This window comes from Pelophylax lessonae (genome assembly GCF_965119305.1).
Source record: "Pelophylax lessonae genome assembly, chromosome: 4".
Classification (NCBI taxonomy): domain Eukaryota; kingdom Metazoa; phylum Chordata; class Amphibia; order Anura; family Ranidae; genus Pelophylax; species Pelophylax lessonae.
In genome coordinates this window covers 6,618,598-6,635,222 of record NC_138771.1, presented here as the reverse complement: position 1 = coordinate 6,635,222, position 16,625 = coordinate 6,618,598, and positions in this window count along the sequence as shown.

The following is a 16,625-nucleotide window of genomic DNA, read 5'->3' as shown; positions in this document are numbered from 1 at the left end:
TATACAACAGGAAGGCAAAGGTTTGGATATGGGGATGTAACATCTACATACATTTATTTTCAACCTCCTATTGTTCTTATATTGTAAAGGGCCATACACACTAGAAGATTCTCTGAAGACTTTTTCGTGCAGATTTACCTTTTCTATGTAGTGCAAGGGCCTACCAGATTGCATAGGATTTGAAAGTGTTTGTTGGACCTCATATTATTTGGTTTTGGTAAATCGGAAGGATAAATTGTTCTGACAATCTTCTAGTGTGTATGGCCCATTATACTCACCAGCTAGAGCTGAGATTTACAAACTACGGCCATCCAGCTGTTGCAGAACTACACATCCCATGAGGCCTTGTAATTCTCTGACATTCACAGACATGACTAGGCATGATGGAAATTGAAGTTCGTGAACAACTGGTGGCCCATAGTTTGAAGACCTCTGAACTTGAGCTTTGGTATATGCTGACTTTGAGATTTAGCATGTGGGTGGGGGGATGGGTAAGTAAAACTGGGCATTTATACATCAATTAGGGCTTGTGGTCAGTGAAGGTTTTAACATCATTACATAAACATACAGAATCATAGGTGGGAATGGATGGACTGATGTATTTTAGATAAATCATTAACTAGGTACTAAAACATTGGCCAAGGAATAATTGTTTGAGGGAAAGCAATAAAATGACCCAAATTCAAAATACTGTTAACAGGCAATGCGTTTAGGGACACATAGGAGAGAATGGTGGGGTGGTTAGTGGGTAATTTTACAAATGGTTAAAGATAATCTACATCTTTACTACTATGTGCATGCGGACAGAGGGTAGTTTACAAATAATGGCCTGTGTCAATTGCTGTACATCCAAAAACATCATAATTCAGGTGAAACTAGTAATACATGTAATGTAATGTAAAAAATCAAACATACCTTGATATAGTCCTTCTGCAAGACCTTGATGATGGCAGAGCAGGTCTCAGGGATGATGACTCCAAGAGCTTGGGGGGAGATGCCTGTGGTGAACTTCAGATCCTGCAGGCTTCTCCCTGTTGCAAGATACCTCAACGTCGCAATTAACCTTTGCTCAGGAGTAATTGCAAGCCGCATACAAGTATCCTGCTTCAGAATATAGGGGGACACCAGGGCAAGAAGACGGTAAAAGATGGGATCCGTCATCCTCAAATAATTCCTGAAGTCATCAGGATTATTTTCCTGGAGCTCCCTCAGCAAGGACATATGAGAAAATTGATCACGGTTAAGCAACCAATTTTTCGTCCAGGAGGTCCGCTTCTTCTTCCTATTGCTCGTACGTCGTCTCAGAGCCAAAACTCCAACACTAACGACAGCAACGGACGAATTCACGGTCGCCATAATAAATTCTCGAACGATGTCTCGGAAAATAGCGAAATGTCGTCAACCAAACAAATGCTACCGAAATCAGCGCGAGATGCCCAGAAGGGTCACGGCCAAACACTCACTTCCTCTTTTGTAGCGGCGAACGTGCGTGGAACGTAGTGACGTCATTTTCTGTCGGAAGACAAATGTCCTGGGCAAGTTTTAAGCACTTTTCAACAGACAAACAACAAACACACCAGCCGCGAACATTTGTAGGACGTTCCGTCGGCCGACGATCGGTACGTGTGTACGGGGCTTTAGATTCAAAGCAAATTTGTCAAGCTTTGGGACAGAGATATCCAAGTATACAGCACAAGGACATTGTGAGTACAAGCCTAAGGAGTGCAGGATCCTAGTGACTATCTGCTGCTTTTCCCTGTTCCAGTGCTGCTGGTTTGGGACCTTCTCTTTCTTCTTGGGGTTCCCAGAGTTGCTCGTTCCCCTAATGCTACTAAAAGGGGATTTTTCCTATGGGAAGCAGACTGTGTTCTGGAGTATCCCACAGCCCCTCCCCCCCCCCCCCGCACCCGTTAAAGTATAAAAAGACATCCTAAATCTGGTCATTGAGTTGTGAGACTGTCCGTTCTGCTGTGTGCCTGGCTGCTTTTACACCCATTTGGGGAAAGAACCTGGAAAAAATCAGCAGGGCCCATCAAGGGTCTGTGCTAAATACAGAGGCGTAACTAGAACCTTCAGGGCCCCCGGTGCAAGAAACCATGAAGGGCTCCCAGACCCCTGGCCAGGGCCCTTCCCTTCAAGCCTGGGGCTCTTCCCACTGACCCTGGCGCCCCCTCTACTCTCATTGCGGGGCCCTTTATTACAGTTCCGTGGCGGGACCCTTTCACAAGTTCTGCAGTGAGCCCCCTTCCTGCCATCTTGGGGCCTCCCCATGGTGGTGGAATGCCAGGGCCCGGTCACAAGTATGACCTTTGTGATCCTGGAAGTTCACCCACTGGTGTCAGTAGTTTTTATTTTTTGGTATTTTAATTGTATTATTTTTTATCTTTTTTTTTTTTTTTTTTTTTTACAATGTGACTGACTATGACTCTGTCCATTCAGAAAAGGAAGGAGCTGGTAAATTACATATTTAGTGACCCCTTCCTGGTTCTCTATTGTGACACATCCCCTGGGGGGGGGGGCAGCACAGTAGGGGGGGGACCAGGGGAGCACACAGGGGCCCAGAGACAGCAGATCACAAGTGAACTGGATAGGAGAAGTGGCGGGGGCACCATACAGAGGAACCAATCTCCTCCATTTTCCTCCTGCAGCTACAGGAGGAAAAAGGAGGACAGTGATTTCTCTACATGCTGCCCCCGCCGCCCCTCCTATCCGGATGTACAGGGGAGCCGCACAGCCCCCCCCCTGGAGCATGGAGCCCGGTTGCAGTTGCAACCCCTGCAACCCCTGTAGTTACGCCCCTGACTAAATAAGTAATCTTGGGTAGTTCTAGTCTGCCTATTTGGCATTGCAATAGCTAATGAAGAAGAGCTACACATAAATACAGAACAATCACAGCATCAGATAAAGGATTTTTGAAGTATTTAAAAGTGCATTTGTCTTCATTTGCTGCTTGCTTAGGAAAGGTTGAGAACTACAAGAGTGTTGACAGGTTCATTTTGGTTTCTCCTTGACCAGTGCTCTCTCCATGGAATAGAACAATCACGAAGAATGGGAGTGCTACTTCTGATTGAGATTAGCTGATGACAGCTCCTGCTCTGTCAGATGTTCAGTTCCCCGTGAGATGCAGAGTTTAGGAGTAAATTATATTCATTTGGAGGATGAGAAACCAGCTTTGTAGCACTTCTTGCATTCTTCGTGTACGTTGCTTTCCACCCAGTGTGATCTTATCTCCTGTCGCCCTCCCACTACCTGTTCAAAACGTGTTTGGAACATTTATAAATGGGGAAATATCCCTTCAAAAGTTGGTGAGGAGATGACTCATATGACCCAAAGATACACAATATTTTCAAAAGTATTGGGACACCTGCCTTTATACACACATTAACTTTAATGGCATCCCAGTCTTAGTTTGTAGGGTTCAATATTGAGTCAACCCACCCTTTCCATTCATCTCAAACTCGCTCATCAATGTCTTTTTTTGACCTTGATTTGTGCACTGGCCCAAATTATTTTGTGGAGGGGAGATTATGGTGTGGGGTTGCTTTTCAGGGGTTTGGCGTGGCCCCTTAGTTCCAGTAAAGGGAGCTCTTATGCCTCGTACACACGCAACGATTATCGGTCGATTTTTGTCCAGTGTTGTTGTGTTGGTTGAAATGTGCTCTAGACTGCACACAAATTTTCTCGGCCAACAAAAACCAACTTCAGAAGTGATGTCATGTGCTGGTTTACTTTCCGTGTGTTTTTTCTTCTCTGAGCATGCCCAGTCTTGCTCATCTGATTTTTGTCTGCCGAAATCTGTACTGACTGACGGAAAATCGGCCGTTGTGTTGACGGCCAACAAAAATTTTATAGCATGCACACCAGATTTTGTTCGGCCGAAAAGTCGCAGTCGGTTGTCGAAAGCATCATACTAACAAGCCGAAAATCGGCCGATCGGACGTTGGCCGAAAATTCACGGCCAACTATCGATGCGTGTGTACGAGGCATTAAGGCGTCAGCAAACAGTGGAGGACTGGGCCAGGGGGCAGGGGGGCATTTGCCCCCCCCCCCCCCCGGGCCACTCTGATGCCCTTTAAAAAGGCTGCACGCTTCTGCCACAGACATGCCTAAAGGAATCCTGGTGAAGAAAAGTAAAAAGTCCCCACTGCTGACCTACTGAATGCGGGGTGAAGACAAGGACAGAGCGCAGGCTTCCCCCCAGCATGGATGGTATAAACTGTGTCTGAGCAGAGGTCGGTTCCCTGCCCCACTGGAGACTCTCCTCCCCCAGGCAGCCCCAACCAAGCAGCCCCAGCTCCCCCCCGCTGATTCCTGCTAGCCAGGTTGGGAAACCAGATAAGCCGGTGAGTAGAGAGTACCTGGAGCTAAGCTTCAGCCTGGAATGGGGGTCAGGAGGAAGCCAGGAAGAGGGGGAGTGGGAGGGGGGCTAAGTTGCTGCACCATGGGCCTCTGGTTTGTATTTGCCCCATGGGCTGAAGGTTGCCAGTCAGTCCCTGTCAACATACCAAGACATTTTGGATAATTTCATGCTCCCAACTTTGTGGGAACAGTTTAGGGATGACCCCTTCCTGTTCCAACATGACTGCGCACCAGTGCACAAAGTAAGGTCCATAAAGACATGGATGAGCAAGTTTAGGGTGGAGGAACTTGACTGGTTTGACCTCAATCCAATAGAACACCTTTGGGATAAATTAGAGTGCAAACTGCGAGTCAGGCTGTCTCGTTCAACATCAGTGCCTAGCCTCACAAATGCGCTTCTGGAAGAATGGTGAAACATTCCCATAGACACTCCTAAACCTTGTGGACAGCCTTCCCAGAAGAGTTGAAGCTGTTATAGCTGCAAAGGGTGGGCCAACTCAACATTGAACCCTACGGACTAAGACTTGGATACCATTAAAGGTCATGTGTGTGTAAAGGCAGGCGTCCCAATACTTTTAACAAAATAGTGTAGCTGTTGAGAGCTGAGGAGCTGTCATTTGGCTAGTGGTATGGTTGGGAGCACCATGTCATCAGGCTCAGCCAGTGCCGGGACAAGGTCACCTAGAGCCCAGGGTGAAAATGGCAAACTGCTCCTCCCTCCCCCAGGATGTATGAGCATTATGCATCAGCAAATATCCCCCCCCCAAAAAAAAAAAAATTGGGCACTAATCTGTATAATTACCCCCAAACATAAATTCCCTCTCCTCCCAGTACAAATCCTCGCCCTGCTGAAATCCCCACTAGGGATGATCGAACGGTTCGGGTCGACCATCGGTTCGACCCGAACATTGGATGTTCGATATTCGGCCGAATACCGAACTTTTTGCGGCAAAAGTTCGGTATTCGGCCACCAGAACCGCCCAAAATGCACTGGGACAGGAACTGGGCTTTAAAAGCCCGTGATTGGCCCAGAAACGTCTGCAAAAGCCAATGAGGGGGCAGGAGTCTCCTAGGAACGTGATTGGAGTGACTACGGGGACCAGAGGCCAATCAGGAGTGAATACGCCCCATACTATATAAGATGGCCCCGCCTAACCCCTAGCACAGTTATCCAGAGCCTGTTGAAGAGAGTTGAAGCAGTTCTGTCTGACTCCTGCTTGCTACACTACATTTCCTACATATCGAGTGGTTCTAAAGCTCCATATAGCAGAATTGTATTTAGCTTACAGCCAGTGTAGTTAGATACAGCGATTGTGCTGGTTCTTAGAGTTACAAAAAAAAAAACAAACTTAAGGGACAGTGTCAGTCTTCTGCTGTATGGAGCTTTCTATTTAGTGGAAAGGGATATCTAGTGTAGTTAGGGAACTTTGTACTACATTAGTTAGATTTGAAAATTTAGTTTCTGTAGGGAAAGTGTGAGGGTTCTGTTTAGTGAGCACGTGGCACAGTGCTGCTCTATCACAGCAGGTGTACGTGCTTGCTAGGCAGCAAAATACAGTGACAACTTAACGCCTGTTGTTCAAAGCGTTAGGTGCACTGTACAAAAGCCTTTGCAACTGTGCGTGACACGCAACTGCTGTGCTGTATCCAGCGACAACTGTGGGTCGCATAGCAGTGTGCGTTTTTCACCGCACACAGTTGCCAACGCATCAGTGACAACCTAACGCCTGTTGTTCAAAGCGTTAGGTCCACTGTGCAAAAGGCTTTGCTACTGTGCGTGACACATCTGCTGTGCTGTATCCAGCGACAACTGTGGGTCGCATAGCAGTGTGCGTTTTTCACCGCACACAGTTGCCAACGCATCAGTGAGAAATATGCCTGGTAGACCAAGAAAAGACATACGTGGCCCTGCTGCGGAAAGGGGCACAGCTTCTAGGGTGTCTAGAGGCAGGGGTGGACGTGGTGGTCAGTCCTCAGCCAGGCCACCATTTGGATTGTTCTCCGGCAGTGGCCAAGCTATACGTCCACAGTGTGTACAGGAGGTGGTGGACTATATGAACAATCCCTCATCATCGGCATCATCTGCAACTACAGTGACCCAGGCAGAGAAAAGTGGTCAGTCTTCTGCAGTTGTCAGAACAAATACAGATGAGTCCATGTCCACCTCATGTCCTCCCTTAGACCCAACTTCAGACATGGCAGAGGAGTCAGCTGAGCTGTTTGACCACAGTGTCGGCCATCTACTCCAGCCTGATGCTCAGTCCTTTATGGAGTCTGATGTTGGGTCTGAGTTTGAGGAGGAGGCAGAGCAAACAAGAGGGGAGAGCAGACGGCCCGCTCCATCTAAGGCCGCACCTGTTGTCTCCCAGGCCAGGCCTGATGCTCAGTCTTTGATGGAGTCAGATGTTGGGTCTGAGGTTGAGGAGGAGGCAGAGCAAACAAGAGGGGAGAGCAGACGGCCCGCTCCATCTAAGGCCGCACCTGTTGTCTCCCAGGCCAGGCCTGATGCTCAGTCTTTGATGGAGTCAGATGTTGGGTCTGAGGTTGAGGAGGAGGCAGAGCAAGCAAGAGGGGAGAGCAGACGGCCTACTCCATCTAAGGCCGCACCTGTTGTCTCCCGGGCCACTATACACACCTCATCTTGCTGGGCCTTTTTTGAGACATCCCATGCAGATAAAACAGTTGCGATCTGCAAGATTTGTAAGAAGGGTATACAACGTGGCAAAAATGTCAACCACCTGGGTACAAGCTGCCTAAACAGGCATTTGACAACCCACCACTCGGCCCGTTGGCAGGAGCATTTAAAGAACCCACAAAAGGGCCAAAGATTGGTCAGTCGGCCTCCTAGTTCTCCTCGCGCTCCTCCTCATGCTCCATCTGCTACACCTGCTCCACCTGCACATCAGTCTGTTCCTGGCCCTGCTATAGTCACTCGTCACCTGTTGGCAGCCTCCACTGGCAGGGATGATGATATAGCAGGCAGTGTCGCATCTACCTCCAGCACACCACCAGCTGTAACATCTAGACGCCAAATTTCGATTCCACACATGCTGGAACGAAAAAAAATGTATACTCCCCGCCACCCACATGCCCAGCGTCTAAACAGTAGTTTGGCTAAACTACTGGCTCTGCAACTATTACCATTTAACCTGGTAGAGTCTGCTCCCTTCCGTGACTTCGCAAAATGTGCAGTTCCACAGTGGCAGGTGCCAAGTCGGCATTACTTTTCCCGTAAGGCCCTGCCATCCCTATACCAACATGTGGAAGGCAATGTAGTGTCGTCCCTGGCCAAGTCAGTCAGCCGTAAGATACACTTGACGGCTGACACTTGGTCAAGCAAACATGGGCAGGGACGGTACATTTCTGTCACTGCTCACTGGGTGACACTGCTTGCCAGTGGAAGGGATTGTAGCCAGGGCTCGGTGCTGCAGCCAGTGTTGCCCCCACGTCTGCAAACAGCTGGTGGTGTCGCTGATCCGGGTAGATCGATCACTTCTACCCCCTCCTGCTCCTCCTCCTCTACCTCCTCCATGCCCTCCTCTGCAGAATGGTCCTTTGAATATGATGAGATACCACGTAAACGTTCAAAGGGCCATTCTATGTCTCAGGCCAAAAGGTGTCACGCAGTGCTGCAGCTTGTGTGTCTAGGGGACAGGCAGCACACTGCCCCTCAGATTCTTGGGGCTCTGCAGGCACAGGCCCAGAGGTGGTTGACACCACGCCAGCTGCAGCCAGGGATGGTGGTTACTGATAATGGGTCAAACCTCCTGGCCGCCCTTCGTCAGGGAAAGTTAACCCATGTGCCATGCCTGGCGCATGTCCTGAATCTCGTGGTACAGCGGTTTTTGAACTCGTACCCGGGAATGCAGGATGTGCTAAGGATGGCAAGAAGGGTGTGCAGTCACTTCAGGCGGTCGTACAGTGCCACTGCACGTTTGGCCGAAGTGCAGCGCGAGTTTCACCTGCCGGTACACCGCCTCATCTGTGACATGCCCACCCGCTGGAACTCCACCTTGGCTATGCTGCAGCGCCTGTACACGCAGCAGAGGGCCCTCAATGAATACCTATGCGAGTACGGCACCAGCACTGGCTCTGCGCGCCTGGGCTTCTTTTCACCACGGCAGTGGCTTTTGATTAAGGATGCATGCGCTGTCCTCTCGCCGTTTGAGGAGGCCACAAGGATGGTCAGCCGGGACAGCGCATGCATCAGTGACACCCTACCGGTACTGTTTTTGTTGGAGCACACTCTGCGTGGCATTATGGACAGGGCACTGGAGGCAGAGCAGCAGGAGGAAGAGGAGGACTTCCTTGCCTCTCAAGGCCCCCTTTATCCTGAGAATCCTGACCCCATTATGCCTAGCTCCCAGAGGCCCGAGCAGGATCCAGGGGTGGAAGAGGAGGAGGAGGACGATTCTGCGGGAACTTTTGCAGGGTTTGAGGAGGAGGAGGAGGAAGACATGCGGCAATCTGCAAGGCCTAGTTTGACTCCCTCGGGACACTTTGGAGTAGTACGTGGCTGGGAGGAGGAGGAGCCCGTTGAAGATAATGTCGTTATGAGTGACCCCGAGGAGTCAGCTTCTCAGGCCTTCGCTAATTTGCGACGCATGGGAAACATCATGCTCCAGAGCCTGCGAAAGGACCCCAGAATCAAGGCCATTAAAGAGACTAACCACTATTGGTTGGCCACCCTACTTGACCCCCGGTACAAGTGTAAAGTCTCGGAGCTTTTCCCATCCACCCATAGAGTCCACAGGATCAAATCCCTTGAGGACAGTCTCAAGAGGAATCTGGTGAACATGTTCCCCGACTCCCGTAGGGTGCAGGGGCGGGGACAACCTACCATGGATTCTACTGGTGGTCACGAGAGGAGCGTTGGAGAAGGCGTGCGGTTGACGGATGCCTTTCGGTCTTTTTTTAGTCCTCACCGCCCAGGCCTCTCAGCTGCCACATCGCATCGACACCGTCTGCATCACATGGTGGACGATTACGTGAGGGCACAAAGTGACACAGAGGGCTTTTCATGTGACGAATCCGATCCACTGGCATACTGGGTCTTAAGATTAGACCACTGGCCAGAACTGGCCCAGTATGCCATGGAGTTGTTGGCCTGCCCTGCTTCCAGTGTCCTATCGGAACGGGCATTCAGCGCAGCAGGAGGATTCGTCACAGACCATCGAACGAGACTCTCCACCGACTCAGTCGACCGTTTGACATTCATTAAGATGAATCAGTCGTGGATATCAAGCTTTGATGCACCTGATGCAGACCTTGTAGACTAGGCTATCGTTGTGATGTGGCAGTTGAGCCTCAGTTTAAGCCTGGACCATGGTGCCACCCTCAAACCCTTCTCTCATTCTCTTTACGTTCACAGAACCTCATTTTGGTTATGACAAAAACGACAATGTTTGCGCACCTGTTCCACAGGTGCACACCTTTACAATTTTTGGGCCTCCTTCAACACCAGCTCTTTGGGGTTAAGGTGGGGAGGCTATGCTAAAACAAAAACGACAATGTTTGCGCACCTGTTCCACAGGTGCACACCTTTACAATTTTTGGGCCTCCTTCAACACCAGCTCTTTGGGGTTAAGGTGGGGAGGCTATGCTAAAACAAAAACGACAATGTTTGCGCACCTGTTCCACAGGTGCACACCTTTACAATTTTTGGGCCTCCTTCAACACCAGCTCTTTGGGGTTAAGGTGGGGAGGCTATGCTAAAACAAAAACGACAATGTTTGCGCACCTGTTCCACAGGTGCACACCTTTACAATTTTTGGGCCTCCTTCAACACCAGCTCTTTGGGGTTAAGGTGGGGAGGCTATGCTAAAACAAAAACGACAATGTTTGCGCACCTGTTCCACAGGTGCACACCTTTACAATTTTTGGGCCTCCTTCAACACCAGCTCTTTGGGGTTAAGGTGGGGAGGCTATGCTAAAACAAAAACGACAATGTTTGCGCACCTGTTCCACAGGTGCACACCTTTACAATTTTTGGGCCTCCTTCAACACCAGCTCTTTGGGGTTAAGGTGGGGAGGCTATGCTAAAACAAAAACTACAATGTTTGCGCACCTGTTCCACAGGTGCACACCTTTACAATTTTTGGGCCTCCTTCAACGCCAGCTCTTTGGGGTTAAGGTGGGGAGGCTATGCTAAAACAAAAACTACAATGTTTGCGCACCTGTTCCACAGGTGCACACCTTTACAATTTTTGGGCCTCCTTCAACACCAGCTCTTTGGGGTTAAGGTGGGGAGGCTATGCTAAAACAAAAACGACAATGTTTGCGCACCTGTTCCACAGGTGCACACCTTTACAATTTTTGGGCCTCCTTCAACACCAGCTCTTTGGGGTTAAGGTGGGGAGGCTATGCTAAAACAAAAACTACAATGTTTGCGCACCTGTTCCACAGGTGCACACCTTTACAATTTTTGGGCCTCCTTCAACGCCAGCTCTTTGGGGTTAAGGTGGGGAGGCTATGCTAAAACAAAAACTACAATGTTTGCGCACCTGTTCCACAGGTGCACACCTTTACAATTTTTGGGCCTCCTTCAACACCAGCTCTTTGGGGTTAAGGTGGGGAGGCTATGCTAAAACAAAAACTACAATGTTTGCGCACCTGTTCCACAGGTGCACACCTTTACAATTTTTGGGCCTCCTTCAACACCAGCTCTTTGGGGTTAAGGTGGGGAGGCTATGCTAAAACAAAAACTACAATGTTTGCGCACCTGTTCCACAGGTGCACACCTTTACAATTTTTGGGCCTCCTTCAACACCAGCTCTTTGGGGTTAAGGTGGGGAGGCTATGCTAAAACAAAAACGACAATGTTTGCGCACCTGTTCCACAGGTGCACACCTTTACAATTTTTGGGCCTCCTTCAACACCAGCTCTTTGGGGTTAAGGTGGGGAGGCTATGCTAAAACAAAAACGACAATGTTTGCGCACCTGTTCCACAGGTGCACACCTTTACAATTTTTGGGCCTCCTTCAACACCAGCTCTTTGGGGTTAAGGTGGGGAGGCTATGCTAAAACAAAAACGACAATGTTTGCGCACCTGTTCCATAGGTGCACACCTTTACAATTTTTGGGCCTCCTTCAACACCAGCTCTTTGGGGTTAAGGTGGGGAGGCTATGCTAAAACAAAAACGACAATGTTTGCGCACCTGTTCCACAGGTGCACACCTTTACAATTTTTGGGCCTCCTTCAACACCAGCTCTTTGGGGTTAAGGTGGGGAGGCTATGCTAAAACAAAAACTACAATGTTTGCGCACCTGTTCCACAGGTGCACACCTTTACAATTTTTGGGCCTCCTTCAACACCAGCTCTTTGGGGTTAAGGTGGGGAGGCTATGCTAAAACAAAAACTACAATGTTTGCGCACCTGTTCCACAGGTGCACACCTTTACAATTTTTGGGCCTCCTTCAACGCCAGCTCTTTGGGGTTAGGGTGGGGAGGCTATGCTAAAACAAAAACTACAATGTTTGCGCACCTGTTCCACAGGTGCACACCTTTACAATTTTTGGGCCTCCTTCAACACCAGCTCTTTGGGGTTAAGGTGGGGAGGCTATGCTAAAACAAAAACGACAATGTTTGCGCACCTGTTCCACAGGTGCACACCTTTACAATTTTTGGGCCTCCTTCAACACCAGCTCTTTGGGGTTAAGGTGGGGAGGCTATGCTAAAACAAAAACTACAATGTTTGCGCACCTGTTCCACAGGTGCACACCTTTACAATTTTTTGGCCTCCTTCAACACCAGCTCTTTGGGGTTAAGGTGGGGAGGCTATGCTAAAACAAAAACGACAATGTTTGCGCACCTGTTCCACAGGTGCACACCTTTACAATTTTTGGGCCTCCTTCAACACCAGCTCTTTGGGGTTAAGGTGGGGAGGCTATGCTAAAACAAAAACTACAATGTTTGCGCACCTGTTCCACAGGTGCACACCTTTACAATTTTTGGGCCTCCTTCAAAGCCAGCTCTTTGGGGTTAAGGTGGGGAGGCTATGCTAAAACAAAAACGACAATGTTTGCGCACCTGTTCCACAGGTGCACACCTTTACAATTTTTGGGCCTCCTTCAACACCAGCTCTTTGGGGTTAAGGTGGGGAGGCTATGCTAAAACAAAAACGACAATGTTTGCGCACCTGTTCCACAGGTGCACACCTTTACAATTTTTGGGCCTCCTTCAACACCAGCTCTTTGGGGTTAAGGTGGGGAGGCTATGCTAAAACAAAAACTACAATGTTTGCGCACCTGTTCCACAGGTGCACACCTTTACAATTTTTGGGCCTCCTTCAACGCCAGCTCTTTGGGGTTAAGGTGGGGAGGCTATGCTAAAACAAAAACTACAATGTTTGCGCACCTGTTCCACAGGTGCACACCTTTACAATTTTTGGGCCTCCTTCAACACCAGCTCTTTGGGGTTAAGGTGGGGAGGCTATGCTAAAACAAAAACTACAATGTTTGCGCACCTGTTCCACAGGTGCACACCTTTACAATTTTTGGGCCTCCTTCAACGCCAGCTCTTTGGGGTTAAGGTGGGGAGGCTATGCTAAAACAAAAACTACAATGTTTGCGCACCTGTTCCACAGGTGCACACCTTTACAATTTTTGGGCCTCCTTCAACACCAGCTCTTTGGGGTTAAGGTGGGGAGGCTATGCTAAAACAAAAACTACAATGTTTGCGCACCTGTTCCACAGGTGCACACCTTTACAATTTTTGGGCCTCCTTCAACGCCAGCTCTTTGGGGTTAAGGTGGGGAGGCTATGCTAAAACAAAAACTACAATGTTTGCGCACCTGTTCCACAGGTGCACACCTTTACAATTTTTGGGCCTCCTTCAACACCAGCTCTTTGGGGTTAAGGTGGGGAGGCTATGCTAAAACAAAAACGACAATGTTTGCGCACCTGTTCCACAGGTGCACACCTTTACAATTTTTGGGCCTCCTTCAACACCAGCTCTTTGGGGTTAAGGTGGGGAGGCTATGCTAAAACAAAAACTACAATGTTTGCGCACCTGTTCCACAGGTGCACACCTTTACAATTTTTGGGCCTCCTTCAACGCCAGCTCTTTGGGGTTAAGGTGGGGAGGCTATGCTAAAACAAAAACTACAATGTTTGCGCACCTGTTCCACAGGTGCACACCTTTACAATTTTTGGGCCTCCTTCAACACCAGCTCTTTGGGGTTATGGTGGGGAGGCTCCCCCAACACCAAAACTACCATGTTTGCGCACCTGTTCCACAGGTGCACACCTTCATAATTTTTACGCCTTCTTCAACACCAGCTCTTTGGGCTTACAGTGGTATGGCTCTGCCAACACCCAAACAACAATTTTTGCGCACCTGTCACACAGATGCGTATCATTGTAATTTTTTTCCTTACAAAGGCAATTATTGCTTTCATTACCAGCACTTTCATAGGGATATGGTGTCAAGGCATCGTCCGCACCACCAAATGCCCAATTTTTAAGCATCCTTTACTTCTATTCAAAGTCAAGAGACAACAGTATTCATCCAAAACATCTCTAATCTTGTTCACTCTGCACTACATTGTGGCCCCTCCCCCTAACCCTCAATGTATCCGTGCATATATGTCTGTTTCTTGTGAGATTTCAAGTTAAAGTGCACCAAACACCATTTTACATGAAATAAAGTGCAATTACATACATCTTTGGACTTCTTGAAACATTTGGTAATAAAAGCCCCATTGTGGAAATACACCCGTTAATTATATGCACATTTAAAGAGACAGCACCTTTTTCCAAAAAAACCTCTAATCTTGTTCCCAGTGCACTGCATTATGTCCCCATCATACACATTGGCTGAGCCGTTGATTAGGAGCAAAAGAAAGGTGCGGTTAAGCAAAAAAGTCATTTTTGAAGGTTTGGTATGCTGTAATTCTGGTTCTGGACATGCTACAGAGCTGAAACTTCACAGGTACACCTTTTAGAACCCCCAGACACTAAATCCAAAGAAATCTCTTTTTTTTTTTTTTTTTTTTAATTTTTTCAATAATTGGCTATCTATCAAAAACGACAATTTTTAAGAACTTTTTTTTGTGTGATTAATAGTCCCTGGGGCATGACCCAGAACCCTAGGCACTTTTTAGGGGCATTTATTGGGTTTTAGGGCTTAAAAATGGTGTTTTTTGATTACAGAAGTTCGGGTCCCATTGATTTCAATGGGGTTCTGAAATCCGAACCGAACTTTCGTGAAGTTCGGGTGTTCTGGTCGAACCGAACTTTTCAAAAGTTCGATCATCCCTAATCTCTGCACACTGCAATCCCTAACCCCCCCCCCCCCAGCACAAATGACCCCCCCCCCCAAAAAAAAAAAAAATCACCCCTCCTAGCACAAATCCTCCACCCCTCAAAAATCCCACCTGAGTACACATTACCCCCCACCCCACTCCAAATCCCTCCTCCCAGTACAAATCCTCGCCCTGCTGAAATCCCCACTCCAAGCACAAATCCCTGCACACTCCAACCCCTAACACCCCCCCAGCACAAATGACCCCCCCCCCCCAAAAAAAATCACCCCTCCTAGCACAAATCCTCTACCCCTCAAAAATCCCACCTGAGTACACATTATCCCCCCCCCACTCCAAATCCCTCCTCCTAGTACAAATGCCCCCCCAATTCCCCCTCCTAATACAAACACCCCCACAATCATCCCTAGTAGCACAAATCACAAATCACCCCCCCCCCCCCAATCACCCATCCTAACACAAACACATCCCCAATCATACCTACACAAATTCCCTCCCCCCTCTACCATATCACTTTTTCTAGTACAAACCCCCCAATTGACCCTTCTCTTCTTCCATCCCCCTCCCAACACAAATAAATCCCCCTAAATCACCATTCCTAGCACACAAACACCCACATTTCCCTTCCTAGAACAATTCTTATTGCCTGCTGCCCACCACTTTCCTCCCAACACATATCTTCTCCCCTCTCAGTGCAGTTCCCCCTATCTCATATGATACCACAGTGCCCAAGCCAGGCACACCTCCTGCCCACCCCTTGTCCCGGCCCTGGGCTCAGCAGTTCCTTAGGAACCTAGGTTTGGACTGAACCATTGACTCAGCTCTACTTGGAATTGCTCTGAAGGCATGAATGAAGGTTCATATATGATGTGATATATAATACAACACATGGTACTGACTAGGGATCGACCGATTATCTGTTTGGCCGATAATCAGAGGCCAATATTAACTTTTTTTAAAGTATCAGTATCGGCCACAAACTTTGGTAGGGCCTATCGGGCTGCCTCCGGGGGGGGGAGGGGGGGGTGGGGATTAGAGCGCCGCCTGATTACACAGAGCAGGGTTCTTCTGCTTACCCGGCGTGTGCACTGTCATACGAAGTCCCACCTCCTGGACCGGCTCCTACCTATGATAGACAGCACACATCCCCATGCATGCACTGGTCACTCTGCATTGTTGGGGACACTGTCACTCTGCATTGTTGGGGGCACTGGTCACTCTGCATTGTTGGGGCACTGGTCACTCTGCATTGATGGGGGCACTGGTCACTCTGCATTGGATGGGGGCACTGGTCACTCTGCATTGGATGAGGGCACTGGTCACTCTGCATTGAATGGGGGCACTGGTCACTCTGCATTGTTGGGGGCACTGGTCACTCTGCATTGATGGGGGAACTGGTCACTCTGCATTGGATGGGCGCAATGGTCACTCTGCATTGAATGGGGGCACTGGTCACTCTGCATTGTTGGGGGCACTGGTCACTCTGCATTGGATGGGCGCACTGGTCACTCTGCATTGAATGGGGGCACTGGTCACTCTGCATTGTTGGGGGCACTGGTCACTCTGCATTGATGGGGGAACTGGTCACTCTGCATTGGATGGGGGCACTGGTCACTCTGCATTGGATGGGGCACTGGTCATTCTGCATTGGATGGGGGCACTGGTCACTCTGCATTGGATGGGGGCACTGGTCACTCTGCATTGTTGGGGGCACTGGTCACTCTGCATTTGATAAGGGCACTGGTCACTCTGCATTGGATTGGTGGCACTGTTCACTCTGCATTGGATGGGGGCACTGTTCAGTCTGCATTGGATGGTGGCACTGGTCACTCTGCATTATTGGGGGCACCGGTCACTCTGCATTGGGTGGGGGCACTGGTCACTCGGCATTGGATGGGGGCACTGGTCACTCTGCATTGGATGGGGGCACTGGTCATTCTGCATTGGATGAGGGCACTGGTCACTCTGCATTGGATAGGGGCACTGTTCACTCTGCATTGTTGG